This window comes from Felis catus, chromosome D1, assembly GCF_018350175.1.
Source record: "Felis catus isolate Fca126 chromosome D1, F.catus_Fca126_mat1.0, whole genome shotgun sequence".
Classification (NCBI taxonomy): domain Eukaryota; kingdom Metazoa; phylum Chordata; class Mammalia; order Carnivora; family Felidae; genus Felis; species Felis catus.
The window spans coordinates 56617609-56632297 of record NC_058377.1 but is presented as its reverse complement, the minus strand read 5'-3'; the positions used below and the strand labels follow the sequence as shown (position 1 = coordinate 56632297).

The window sequence follows — 14689 nt, the reverse complement described above, 5'->3', positions numbered from 1 at the left end:
TTTCGAGGCCAGTTGCTAAGGGGCAACGGGACAGCCAGGGCTGCTGGCTTCCTTTTTCCTCTCTCTGCCGGAGGTGGGAGGCACTCACACATATTCACGCTTTAACCTTCAGGATGGCCCTGGAAGGCTGGAGTCTCCTGAGTCCCAGATCGGTGCAAGAATTTACTTGGGGTGTCTCTGTCAGTCACGGCCAGATTTGAACCAGGTCTGTTCAACTCCAGATTTCAAGCTCCATAAGCTGCCCCATGAAGGCTTGAAACACTTTCATTAGTCTGTGTCTTTGCACAGGCCTGTCCTTACCTTGAATTTTTTCTTTCCCTTTCCTACTGGGGAAACTGCTACTTCAAGATGCAGGTCAAACCCAGGCAAAGAAGACAGTAGAGAAAAAGATTAAGGACACAAACCAGCATAATTTACGGGGCCATCAGGAAAAGGTCTGCGTTCCTAAGAAAGGCAAGCATCACATGATACATTAGGTACCTGACTCTCCTGACTCGTGTCCCCACTGGTCAGCAAACATACTGAACACAATGCCTTTCACGCAGCAGGTGCCCAACCAATATTTTATTTTATCATTTACATTTTTTTAATGTTTATGTATTTTCGAGAGAGAGAGAGAGAGAGAGAGAGAGAGAGAGAGAGAGAGAGAGCAGAGCACAAGAAGCAGGGGAGGGGCAGAGAGAGAGGAAGACACAGAATCTGAAACAGGCTCCAGGCTCTGAGCTGTCAGCACAGGGCCCAGTGCGGGTCTCAAAACCACAAACCGTGAGATCATGACCCAAGCCGAGGTCGGATGCTTAACCAACTGAGCCACCCAGGCATCCCTGAACCAGTATTTTAAACATGGTTTTATGCCTCTGAGCCTCTGACAGGTATTCTGTTGAATAAGCATTTATGAAGCAACCCCAAGTAACTGCTGTTAAGGAACTTCCAGCTGAGTGCTGCGAGATGCTCTGGGAGGTCAAGGTTCCCATGAGAATCTGAAGGGTTTTTAGAAGATAAATAGGAGTTTTCAAAGAAGGGGAGACACTGAACTTCCTGCAACCTTCCCTGCTCTGGGCTTTCCAGGGCTATGTGCAGGAAGAACAGCACACCCATGAACTCATGAATGCAGCCTTAGCACTTGGACTTGTCTTAGTGGCCTGGCCTTCCTTCCCTGGATGGCCTGGAATGGCAGGGACTGGCCAGTGAGGTCACGAGCTCTCAGCTGGGGGAACAAAGCCCTTCAGAACACCTAGTCTTTGGGGGAAGCAATTAATATTTCATAGGAAACTTCCTTCACGTCAGTGTCCCTGCATTCTTTGTCATCATGCAGGTCACTGGGCTGGCGTCCAGGTGACTGGAAATCCAGTGACTGTGAGGGGAGGGAAAAGAAGGAGTTGTCAGGGCCTCCAGGGTACCAGTTGTCCCACAAAAACATGCCCTCATCTGTAATCCCCACAGCAGTGCTATAAGGTGGAGACTTTCCCCCATTTTTACAGAGGAGAAAACCAAGGCCCAGAGAGGCAAGTGATTTGTCCAAGGGCACAGAGCTAGTGCATGGAAGGGCCAGAAGTCAAATTCAAGGTGACTACAGATCTGACATTTCCCTATCATCCTACATTAATTTGTTTCTATATACAAAACAAAACAGAACAGAAAATTTAAAAATTACTTTTTTCTCTTTTTAAATATTAGAATAAAACGTGGAGCCCCATATAAAGTGCAGATTAGGCACCCAGAAGGAAGGCACACTTTTGGCCATTGGCCATGGCTGTAGAGCCATGAAAGGGCCTCTGTGACCTCTATTCCTGGAGGGTCAAGGCCAGACTCCGCACCAGCCGTGGGTTCTGGCCCTGCCACGGCCCACCTCCGCAGGCCCGTTGCCTCCCACTCTCGTCCCTGGAACAGCTCAACCACACGCCTGTGCTAGTCTGCACTCATACTCTTCCCTCTTTCCAGAATGCTCTCCTAGGCCTTACGCTCTTTACATCACCCTGCTCCAATGTCACCTCTGTGAGGCCATCACTGACCCCCAGACAGCGGGTCTGCCCAGCTCCCCCAGTGCATCCTTCCCCACCTCAACCACATCTTGAAGACAGCTTATATTCTCCTCTAGGCTGGAGGCCCCGAGGGCAGGAACTGTGCCCCAGGGTCCCGCCCAGGGCCCAGCACAGAGCAGGCACTCAGAAAAGGTGCACTGAATGAACAGGATTGCATGAGAGTCACAGAATAGCAAAGCTGAACAGGCACCCCAAGACGTTCTCACCTTATTTTATGGTCAAGGATTCCACAAAGGGCAGTGGAGAGGTGGGGTGGGGTGAGAGGTGGGGTGGGGTCAAGTACCAGAGCTCAGACTTGACTCTGGAGACAGAGGGAGCCACTCAAGATCTCAGAGTGGTGGAGTGATGTGATAATGTGGCCTGGGAGCCACTTTGGTTGTTTTTGTTTTGTTTTTGTTTTTTCTTTCTCATGACCTGTGGCTTATTTGTGAGCAAAACTTGAATTTATCCATTTACAACTTATTTTATAATTTGTTGTAGCAATTACTTTCAAGACAAACATCTTATAACTAAGTAGAAGTTAAAAACAATGTAAAGAAAAAGAAATTGAGAACAATGTTATCAGACTTTAGTAGAGTAAAATCAATGAAGATTTCTTCCTACCCGGTTTTCTATGTAGCAAATTGATGTTTTATGTTTTAAGTTAGTTGATTTCTATTTCTTATTTAGTTTTTCCAATTAAAAAGTACATAAAAACTTTTGTCTCTTTTATTTTTTTTTAATTTTTAATGTTTTTTTTTTTTTGTTTGTTTGTTTTTTTTTTTTTTTTGAGAGAGAGAGAGAGAGAGCGAGCAGGGAGGGGCAGAAAGAGGGAGACACAGAATCTGAAACAGGCTCCAGGCTCTAAGCTGTCAGCACGGAGCCTGATGCGGAGCTCAAACTCATGCACCAAACTGTGAGATCATGGCCTGGGGCAAAGCTGGACGCTCATCTGACTGAGCCATCCAGGCACCCCAAACTTTGTCTCTTTTAACTAGGATCTAGGGAGCCACTGTGTTTGGGTGAGTCAGGCCACTTGGTGACAATGAGAGGCTGGGGACAGGGAGAGACTGGAGGCTACATCTTCACATATGTTCTATTTAATGATGGTGAATTAGAACTCACTGTCAATTCTGCTCACAATTTATTTCATCCATTTGTTGCGTGCCTACAGCAGTTATAACATAGTTACCCTTTACTGAGGGCCTACAATATACAAGGTGCTTTGCCCTCATGATTTAACTTAATCCTTAGCACTACCCTTTGAGATGAACACTATCACTTTCCAATTTATGGATGAGGAAACTAAGCTCAGAGAGATGAAGTTACTACCTGAGGCCTCAGAGAAATTGTGAGCCAGGCACTGCGTTAGCACCCGAGGATAAGGGACAAGGAGCTCACGGTCCAGTCGGGGCCAGAGGAGACAGAGAAACAGACTTGAGTCATGTGGTATGAGAAGTGCTGTAGCAGAGAGAAACACAGCGGGCTGAAGAGGCCCAGAGCAGGCCCCCAACCACTCCTAGGGATGATGGATGAAGTCTTATTGTGACAGCTGGCAGAAAAAATGCAGCACACGTTGGAAATAGGCCTACCCTCCTATGACTTACTTTTCTCTTTTTGACTATGCAAAACCTAGGAAGCAATGACTGAAGGCAGAAGGATAAACATGCGGGGCATCGCTGCACGCGATTCAAAAATCATCTTCACGCTTGTGGTCGTTTAACACAGAAGCTCCCGCATGTGACTTCCCAACAATGGGGACTGGCCCCACCTCTCTGCCTCAGGAAACTGTGGGGCCATTAAGGTAGTCCCCAGGATCCTGAGGGAGACAGGGATGACAATCCAGCAGCAGATGGCTCCACACAGGCCCGCCACGTAATTAAGTTGCTGTGAGAGACAGTGTAAAGAGATAAATGAATTAGTTGGGGGGGGGGGGGTCAGGCACTGAGGGTGCCAGCTGTAGGACAGCCAGCATCAAAGGGGGGTCAGGGGCGAGACACCTCCAAACAGCCACCACTCTGCACTCGCAGCTGTGCCCGTGTGCACGTCTCAAGTGTGTGCACATGCGCTCTAGTCAAGCAGGGCGGCAGGGGGTTGGTAACAAGAGGACATGTAATTCTGCTTTAAGATTAATCATGATAATGGTGATGGCAGTGAAAACAGCTTACATTACAGAGAATCTTGCCAGGGCCAGGAACTGTAGGAAGTACATTTATGCATTATCTCATTTAATCCTCCCAGAGACCTCACGAGGCAGGCACAGTTAGTACCATTCTCATTTTACAGATGAGGAAATAGGAGCTGAGGGTAGTTAAGTGTCGTGACCTTGGACAGCAGTAAGTGGAGATGCTGAGGTTAAACGAGAATAATACAATGAACAGCCGTGTCCCAGGACTGAAGAGGGGAACTCAGCTGAGGCACAGAGACAATACCGCATTCCAAAGGGAGGCACGCTGTCACAATGCAGAATTGCCAAAGGCCGAGAATAGTAACAGGGACAGGATATTGGAGAGAACTCTGTGTGCCAGTGAAGGGGCCACTTTCCCTCCAGCTGAAGTCAAGAGAGAGGCACAAGGACATCTGGATCTTAGGGGATGTGACAGTGACCCTCCTGAGTCAACGGGGACTCTCGTGAAAAATCTGAAGGTCAGAGATGGCTGGCTAGTCTGTCCAGGAGCAGAGACAGGGAGAAAGGGCTGTTCTGGGGTGACTTGATCTGTCTTGTGGTTAGGGCAAAGAATGTATGGTGCAGTCTCCCCGGGACCGGATAGCGTCAAGACAGCCACCCCAAGGGGCAAACATTTCAGAAGAAGCTAGAGGGACCATGGGATGCCCAGGGTGAAGGAGGGGGTGTGGAACCTGCCAAAGGGGATCCCCTTTTATCCCTTTAATCTCTCTCCTGCAGGAAGAGATCCATGGTGGTGAGTGTGGAGGCCTCTAGAGAACCCAGCAAAGCAGCCACAAGAGACAGTCCATCCTGAAAGCCTGCTGGTCCAGAGAGCAGCAATCACCGTGACCACGCCAGTCCCAGAAGGGCCCTGCCGTTCCCTTTGCCTCGTGCTCTTGCTACCTGAACTCCAACACTGGGCAGGTTGGATGCAGGGTGAGGGATGGGACAAATGAAGTAGAGGCCCCACCGCGGGCTTCTCCTCTGGAACAGGCCAGAGCTGCAGGAAGAGAAGAGGGATTAACTTTAAACAGACTGACATGGTGACTATGACATGGGATGGACACTTGAATGACAGAGGACTTTTATTTACTGAAATTTGCTGTATGAGTTATAGAACTTGCCCAAACTTTCAAGCAAGGGCAGCAGAGGAACCTGTCCCACAGGATAAATTTAAAAGGATCGTGGGAAGCAAAAATAAAGTCACCTTATAATTTGTTCAATGTAAAAGTCACATTTCAGTTAATGAAAACTTACTGTATGCCAAAAGCTTTCATAATGGATTGACATACTTGGTCTAAATCCATCTCAGGCCAACCAGCCCTTCAAGGTACAAGTTATTGTTCCTATTTTAGAGATTAGAACATGGAGGTTCAGGGGGGTAAAGTGAACTGTCTCAAGGCATAGAGCCAGCAAGTGGCTGCACAGGGCCCAAACTCACAAGGACTCCCAGTCTGGATCTTTCTATCGTGTCTTTGCTTGGGACCGTGGCAGGTCAACCCAGTGCTGAAGAAAGTGTTTCCCAGGATGCGATCTTTTCTCAGCGTGCTCAAATCACAAGTGCATGTATTCTGAATCAATTCTGTTCTCATGCATGCCATAAAGATTCCACTACAAAGGATAAACGGCTCTGGTCTATACACTGACACAAAAGGTACCTTTTTTTTTTTTTTTTGAGGCCAAAAAGATTGGAGAGAAAACAGTTTATTCCATAGCTGCCATCACGTGACTGTTTGTCAAAGGATTAATATAAACTGCGGTAGTCCTAACTAAATACAACGATGAAAGGGGCTAGATCTAGATCTGAGTTCAAGTTTGTAAAACATGGCTGGAGATACACTGGCGGGGGCAATGATGGTGGCGCATGGAGACGGGTCAGTGAGACAACGACGGGAGGGAAGGTCTGCTGGGTGGGCAGAAGGATGGGGCGAGGAGAAAATCGGTCAGGGAGAGTAAATCTTGACACCAGAGCAGAAGTCCCAATTCTTGTTCCTAAGATGTATGTGTGTTTTATTATCTGTTGACACATTTTAAATACCCACAGCAGTTGGGGCGCCTGGGTGGCTCAGTCGGTTAAGCGTCTGACTTCAGCCTGGGTCAGGATCTCGCGGTCTGTGAGTTCGAGCCCCCCGTCGGGCTCTGGGCTGATGGCTCAGAGCCTGGAGCCTGCTTCCGATTCTGTCTCCCTCTCTCTCTGCCTCTCCCCCATTCATGCTCTGTCTCTGTCTCAAAAATAAATAAATGTTAAAAATAAAAAATAAAAAAAAAAAATAGCCACAGCAATGAGCATTCTAGAGCAAGGAAGAGACCAGGACCTGCCCCAGAGAAGAACGCTTAACAAAAGCCCACTGTGGGATTTCAAATCTGTGTGTTGTGAGTGTGTGTGTGTGCTGTGCGATTGTGACTGTAACCACTACCACCACCACCATCATCACAGTCCCCATGCTCTGTCTCAACCCTCTCCCAGAGTCAGAGAACCAGCAGGTGACTTGGACTTAAATATATCCCACCTTCACTGGTGAGTCTTGGGTCTTTGCCTGGGGAGCAGAGTAATGCTGGCCTTTCACAAGGAGTTGCAAAGTATGTTTTGGAAGAGTTTGTGAAGGCGTGGTATTAATTCTTCTTTGAATGTTCAGTAGAATTCGCCAGCTTATCTGGGCTTGTCATCTATTGTCTTGGGCACAGCTGATGAGTTGAAATGAACCTGTTTGTATAATTTTGCATCTTATCTAATTTATTATGAACATTTTACTTAAATAGTTCCAAGAAGCTACTTGATATATTATAGACTATTAGAAAAGTCTAGACTGAAGGCCAAATTTCAGACAATACATACCAGGACTTGAATTTTATAGTTGTGACCTACTAGTCAGTCCTAAAAAAAAGTTCCTTCAAAGTCCTTCAGGCACCAAATAAAATTCACTCATCCGAGCCCTGCGCTGAGTTCTGGCTTCCTACTCGTGTCCTTTCTAAATTCATTATTCATTAAAAGAATCCATATCTATATTTTAAATACAAAATGCTTAATTTAGAAAGCCTTCAAAAAAGGTAGTGAGTGATTTTAAATGTTTCATTAATAACAAGAATCTACTATTTTTTAAGAACAACTGTTCTCAAACTGAGTGCCAAATATTACCAGATAATTTTTCTTTTTTTTTTATTGAGAGAGAGTGCAAGCGAGCGAGGGTGAAGAGAGAGAGAGAGAGAGACAGAGACAGAGAGAAAGTCCCACTAGAGGCAGAAGGTGGGGGGGAGAGAAAGAGAAGTGGGGCTCACCAGAAGCAGGGCACACGTTCATGAGAAGCAGGGCTCGTGCTCACAAACTGTGAGATCATGACCTTAGCCAAGGTCAAATGCTTAACCGTCTGAGCCACCCAGGTGCCCCAAGAATTTCTTAGTGATGATTTCTTTCTAGTGTTCCCACTCTTGAGGTGAAGCCCTGGAATCTGTATTTTAACAGGTTCCTTGGGTGATTCTATTATAGTCGGTCAGAGGAACACACTTTGAGAAACACCACTTTGAAGTCATGGTGACCTCGTGGGTGAAAGGTGACAAAGAAAGGAAATAGTGTCTGTAAAGGGCCCAGCACCGCCCCTGGCTCGAGGCAGGATGCCCACAGTGCCAGTGTGACTAGTATAATCTGAATCACCTTGAGGAGGGTTAAACCTGGTACAAATTTAATTGTTGGCAGGACTGTAAGCCTTCTCCAATTATTTTTGGTTCCTCTTCCACTATCCTCAGCAATAACAAGGCATGGCCTATCAGCAAGAGCTTGGGTTTGAAATCCCAAATATGCCATTTACCAGCTGTGCAACTTTAAGGAAGTCACCTGGCCTTTCTACAGATGAGCCTCACTTTCCTCATCTGTAAAGCAGGGATAATGTCATCGACCCTGCTGGGATAATGTGAGGACTGAATGAAATAGGGTAGAAGAATTTTTCCTTTTTTTCTTTTTTTTAGATTTTTGCTTGAGTATAGTTGACACACAATGTTCCATTGGTTTCAGATGCACAACATAGCGACTCAACTTCTTTATATGTTATGCTGTGCTCACCATAAGTGTGGCTGCCATCTGATGCCATACGACGCTATTATAAGGTCATTGGCTGTGCTCCTTATGCCTTTTATCCCCGTGACTTGTTCATGCCGTAACTGGAAGCCTGTACCTCCCACCCCCTTCACCCACTTTGCCCCTCCCCCTGCTCTAGATGTATTTTTCTTGATTGACTTTTGCCCTTTGCCTAACCCGCTGCCCACACTCCTTCTTTGGATGGGCTCATCTAACACAGAGCCAGAGGGACACAGCACAGATGCATTTTCACAGCTCTGGGGACGGATGGCTGCCAGGCCTTCTGAGCTAACAAAACTCATACATGAGAAGGGGGAAAGGGCAGATTCAAAGGCTGGTGACTAGAAGATACAGTGACTGAAGATCAGATCCAGATCCAGCCTCTGTCGTGGTCTGCCTCTGAACACAAACCTCAACATGAGTCCTGTGAAATTTAGTTGAAGGAGAACATGCTTATATCATCAGGTGCTTTGATATATTTAGGGGGAGACAGGAAGGATATCAAGGTCAGGTCTAAAGGAGATCAATGAAAAGTGATCATTTCTGCTGTCCCAGGAGATAGGCACTGGGTATCTAGTTACGTTACTCAGCTGGAATAGATAGTATCATTCCATCCAGCAAATACCACTGGCAAAGGCATCTCTGGTCTATTTTGCTGCAATGGATACCAAGTGTGTGAGTGAGCAAATCTCTCGCAATGGGAAATTACCTCTGTGGGCACCGTATAGACATCTCTTACTTTATATCCATTGGTTTAATCAACAGTCTAGAATTATGAGACAGTTTCCTTTGATTCTTTTTATACTCATTTCCTACTAGGGCTTTGGGGTTCAAATGATGAGTTCTGTCACCTGGGGAGCAAGTTACTTTACCTCACTGAGGTTTTACATTTCATTCTCACTTCAACCCAATTAACTCCATTCTATATCCAGAAAAATGGGGTAACAACTGCCTGACCCAAGGTCGTGAGTGAGTTACAGCTAGTGAGTGATAGACCTGAACCCAGGCAGGCTTCCTCTGTGTTCTCATCCATTCCAACCTCTGGGGACTTGCCCAAAGACACCAAGTTAGGTGGGCAAGAACTGTCAGATGTTCTTCTGGGTCTTTCCCTGTCCAAACATCTAGGATTATAATCTGCCAGAGGGAAGATTTGATGTGTAATACTCTGTAATTCTTGTGCAATAGTGCATAAAGAAATACCTCTCAAAAACAATCGCAAATAAAAAACAGGTTCCATGAATTTTATATGCTCCCCTGATTCTTAGATGCAAGTCAACATACCTATCCCCCTTCTCCCTTCTTTTTTCCCAGAATAAATATCCCCCAGTTTCCATCATTTCTGCTTCTAATGACTTTATCTTCTACTGTTTTCTATCTTTGACTCAAAGAAGATATAGGGACCCCAGAGTTGTACATAAAAAATTTTCAGATAAAGAGTAAGGCCTCTCTGGGCTACAAAAGAGTGGGGAGAGAATGGGAAGAAGAATGTAGAACCAACAGGAGAGTTAAGACTGGGGCAATGTCGTGGAAACTAGAGTCCCTCGTCCAGCCAGCCAGCCAGCCAGCCGACAACCCCCAGGGCCTAGAATTTTAGAACTGGTAGACATTCCAGAAATAATTTAATCCAGTAGGCCAACTTTACGGACTGGGGAAATAAAGCAGAGAGAGGGCAAGTAAGTCCATTATGTCACGTGGCAAAGTCGTGGCAGAGCTGGAACCAGCACTCCCAGGTCGCTAGCCTGGGTTTAGTTTGGTTTTGTTCTGCTGTAAAATAGTCTTGATTATTTTAAAGATGCTGATATATATTGTCATCAAAAACAACAATAGACAATAGCTGCACAAAACCTAATAGCTTGGAACATACCTTTACATAAGCATTTCATTTGTGTTACCATTTACACGGCATTAAAAATTATTCCATTGTGTTCTTCAAATCTCTTGACGTTTGCCCACAAGTCCCCATCCCGTGGGACTCGTGAAGGCAAACGGTCTTTCCGGTAAGTCCACTTGCCTATTTGTTGTATGTGTCAATCCTCCTATAACTTGAAATTAAACTTCCCTCCCGTGGCAGACACTCTGAGCATATTTCTGATTTTCTGTCAGTATTTATTGAGGGCTCACTGGATGATGCTCAGGAATTCACTTCTTCATTTATTCAGCATATGTTAACCTAGATGCCGTCGATAGGAGGTCGGGATACAACAGAGGGTAGACTAGACAACATCCCGGCCGTCTTGGAGAGCAGCGACTTACGTTCCAGTGAAGGGGATCGGCAATAAACCAATAGGCAGTTATACAATACGCCAGGTGGTGCGAAGTTCTAACAAGACTAGTAATGGTGACAGAGTCACGTGGGCTTGTAGGTACGTGTAGGTATGTGTGCTGTGTTACCTAGAGTCAAGGACAGCCTCTCTGAGGAAGTGACGTGAGCAGAGACCTGAAGGAAGTGCGTCTCGTGGAAATCTGGTGAAGGAGCACTCCAGGCAGAACGCTAAGACCCGGAGGCAAGAGGTGTGTGTGAAGAACAAAGGCCAATGTCACCGGAGTGGAGCTAACAAGGGGAATGGGGGGAGGAGTGGGAGATCAGATCAGAGAAGGAAGGGCGGGTGGGGTAGGGAGGGCACTGCACATCAGAATGAGAGATTTGATTTCATTTCTCGTGAGAGGCAGAGCCACTGGAGGATTTGGGCACTCATCTGGCGTGGAGTGGCGTAACATGCCTTTTGTTGTAGAAGGTTAAGAACAAGGAGGGGCGCCTGGGTGGCTCAGTCGGTTAAGCGTCCGACTTCAGCTTGGGTCACGATCTCGCGGTCCGTGAGTTCAAGCCCCGAGTCGGGCTCTGGGCTGATGGCTCAGAGCCTGGAGCCTGCTTCCGATTCTGTGTCTCCCTCTCTCTCTGCCCCTCCCCCGTTCATGCTCTGTCTCTCTCTGTCTCAAAAATAAATTAAAAAAAAAAAAACGTTAAAAAAAATAAATAAAATAAAAAAAAGAACAAGGAGGAAGCAGGGAGACCAGCTAGGAGGCTACTTCAATATTCCAAACGAGAGATTACAGTGGAAGGGGCTACAGTGGCTGTGTCCCTGTCACCAGGCCAGGCAGGAGAGACTCTGAGTAAAGATATTTGCTGAATGCTTGAACGATATTATACAGGAGGCATGTAAAAAGTGCTAAGGGTAAATAGATGAGAAGATTTATTCTGTCTCTGGGAGAGAGGGCAGCAATGTGGAAGGAGACATGAGTTGAGTCTTGAGGACTAAGAATACCAAAGATGGGACAACGGCCTTTTCATGGCCAAAAGGGTAAAAGCAAATTCCACAAGGACCCCAAGGTGGCTGCACTCAGGGTCCTGGAGGGGAGGGAACATGGGGTGTATGGCAGTCAACGAAGCCAGATGGTAGGGAGCCCGGGCCGACCACGCTAAGGACCCCTAACTCACATTTCTCCAGTCCTCATGCCAACAGCCGTGCCAGGTAGACCCCGGCAGGACAAAGGCTCTGCTCCCAGGAGCTTCTGTCCTGGTTTCAGGAGATGGGACTGTGAGGTGCAGGCACTGGGGACCAATGGCCAGGATACTAGTCCTTTACTCAGAGCATGTGTCTTTTCCAGTTCTCATGACGCCCTCCCCCCACGTTTCTCCCACGCCCCCACGGGCAGGGGCAGGGGCAGTGGTGGGGCACGTACGGCCGGTCATGGCTGCTGCTGGGGCTCCTCTTTACTGGAACTTTCAGAGTGCCTCCACTCACTTAGGAATGGGCTTTCAGACCACAGGGGAACTTGGCTCTTCAGAGAAGCACAGATTGATTAAGAGATATGCTGACACCTTCCAAAACACCGTGTAGGAAAAATTCTCCCTTTTCTTTTAATGAGGGCTTAAGGGCTATTAAAACTTATTTGTCATCTGTAATCTTGTAGCTATAAAGAGACGCCCTTGCATTATTCTTTCCTAGAGCTTTCTCACACCAAATTCCTAATGAGGTAATTACCCTCATAATAATTACTGCCTAATTACTGGGGGAGCGGGAAGGAGAATGTGGAACAAAATAAGCAGCTGCAATTTGGGTTGTTATGTCAGAGATCTGATAAAAATGATCTCTGTGAAAGTCAGTAAAGCGAATGCTTTTTTAGTTTATGAAACGAGAGACACATCACCAGGGTTTTATAAAAGTAATTAGTTCGAAGCATGCCTTTTAACCTCACCCTGGGGATCTAGCATCTGCTTGGAGGGAGTCTGGCTGAGGAAGCAAGGGGAGCCTGTAATCAAACGGAGCCCGCTGAAACCCCACGCACACCTTCCTTCCCACGACACCTTATACAAGCGACTGAACGTGCCTGGGCCTCACTTTATGAAAGTAGAATGTGGGAAATGTACCTGCTAGGTTTTCTGTGAGGACTGAAAACATCAACCCCCAGGCCAAACAAGCGGGGCTTACCAAGTGCTACTGTGACCACTTTGAATCACCATCCGTTCGTACAGCATCTATCTGCCAAAAACCCAATTAGGCAAGGCCAGAGGGCTCTGCAATTATTCAATAATTCTTACCCACGTATTTTCCCTCGAGAGTGCCAAAATCACTTTGGGTTAGTCTGTCGGTTCATATTTTTAGAAATTTGAGGTAAAAATAGAAACCCGTGCGGATAAACATGGAATTTGAAATCGCACAGCTGCATCGGAGGCCAAGCTGTGAGCGGAGGATGCTGGCAGTCTGAGGACTGGCTCCTGGGCTGCGCTCGCCCTGAGGCCTGTGGGAGCATCTGTAACATGAGCCTCCCCCCGGCAGCCAGGCTCAGACGGCCAGAGTGCAGGAGGCAGGGCTTCTGGTGCTATCTCTTTGTCGTGTGTGCGTTTAACACCTGCCTCAGCGGACAGACACTACGCCAGGCAAGCAACCCAAACATAATTCTTGCCTAAGGAGCTTCCGGGCATGAGAGACCGAAGCAGGTGTAAGCTATAGTTGTAATAAGTACACAGAATCCTCTTTACATGTACTTTACCCTCTGGATTCCAGAATGTGCCTAGCACTGTTTTCTGTATGCTGATCTCCAACTTTAGTGTTCCTAGAATCACCTAGAGTGGGAGTGAGGGGCCTGTTAAAATGCAGACTCCTGGGCTTCACCCTTGCAGCCTGATTCTGGGTCCCAGTGTTTGTTTAAACAAACACTACAGTTCTAATATAGGTCCATGCACTGTGCACAGTGAGAGAAACATGGAGCTAGTTACTTGATCTGCATAACAACTTCGGGATATAAGCAGAATAAACATTATTTGGAGGGTTTAAGTAATTGGCCCCAGCTAAGCAACTTGCCAATGAGTGATAGGAGCTTGGACACCCCCTCCCCCCTGCCACATCCCTTCCCCTCCTCCCACCCAGCCCGCCCGGCTGAAAAGCCATTGCTTCCATTAAACCTTTGTCAGAACAAGTATTCTTGAAATAATCTCAGCTCCTTAACACCCAAAGTGTGCTTCTTTTTTGTTATTTACAGCCTTGCACCTCATAATGCTACAATTAAGTATCTGCCTTGCCTCCGTGTACTAAACACGTCTTTTTAATTCAGGTGTTTTGGCATCTGGGGCCTCACTGACCCTGGGGAAACAGCTCCCCACCTCCACTCCAGGGCTGCCATTCCTAGGGGTGGTAAACACGCCTTTCATATGCAAACCAACCAATCCAATGCCCAGACCCCAAACACCTCCTCTATTGGGCTCTCACACTTGGGCCACTATCCTCCTACCCTAATCATCACGGGGCTAGGTACCAGAAGACTATGGACATATGCCCCGGAGTCCACTGAAATTATTCAAGCCAGCCAATCCTAAACCTGCTTAGCCTGCTTACCCTGCCTGACCCACTTCTTCCTGGGAAAACCACATTTCCCCTCAGTCCTTCCGCCTCCTGACCAATCCTGGTGCTTCCCCACGTGGCCTTGCACGGTGTGGTGGAGGCTGCCCCCCTCCTCTGAGAATAAGCTATCTTTTCAGTGGCAGTCATCTCCTGACCTGCTGGCTTACCACGCCTGAGTAAAAATCAAGCCCGCATTTTTAAAGCGGTCTCCCCTACTCAACCGGAAGTGACTTGGGGACAAATGCTTTCTCTCTGACCAACGGTTACGTTAACTCACTGTAGTGCTCACCTTGGGTGTTCAAAACATATTTGTTGAATTCATTTGAAAAGTCAAGAAGCTTAAGTGAAGCCTTCTTTCAGTGATTCTGTTCACTCTGGGTGTTAGAATTTTAAGTCAATTTTTAAGCTGCTCCCAAACTTCTGTTGTTCTTCTCAAGCCAAGTGTGAAAGCGAATGGCAGACTGTGTGGGATGCTGGGTTATCGCAGGCTCCCTTCAATCATGCAAGGAAAGTATTTACTGACACCGAGATGAAAAAGAGGCTGTTCCAGCTTTCGAGTGTGCCATGAATACAGACAGTACTGACTCACAGA

At 46.9% G+C, this 14689-nt stretch overlaps 1 protein-coding gene and 1 long non-coding RNA gene across 2 annotated transcripts in view; one reads left to right on the top strand and one right to left on the bottom strand.

Moving 5' to 3' along the window:
* Window positions 1-14689, bottom strand: part of MAP6 (microtubule associated protein 6) — a 74979-nt gene that overhangs the window by 36256 nt on the left and 24034 nt on the right. The gene's annotated exons all lie outside the window — the stretch shown is intronic.
* Window positions 4023-5413, top strand: LOC109491957. Its single transcript, XR_002145615.3, has 2 exons — window positions 4023-4667; window positions 4927-5413. It is a non-coding gene; the product is annotated as an uncharacterized LOC109491957 (long non-coding RNA).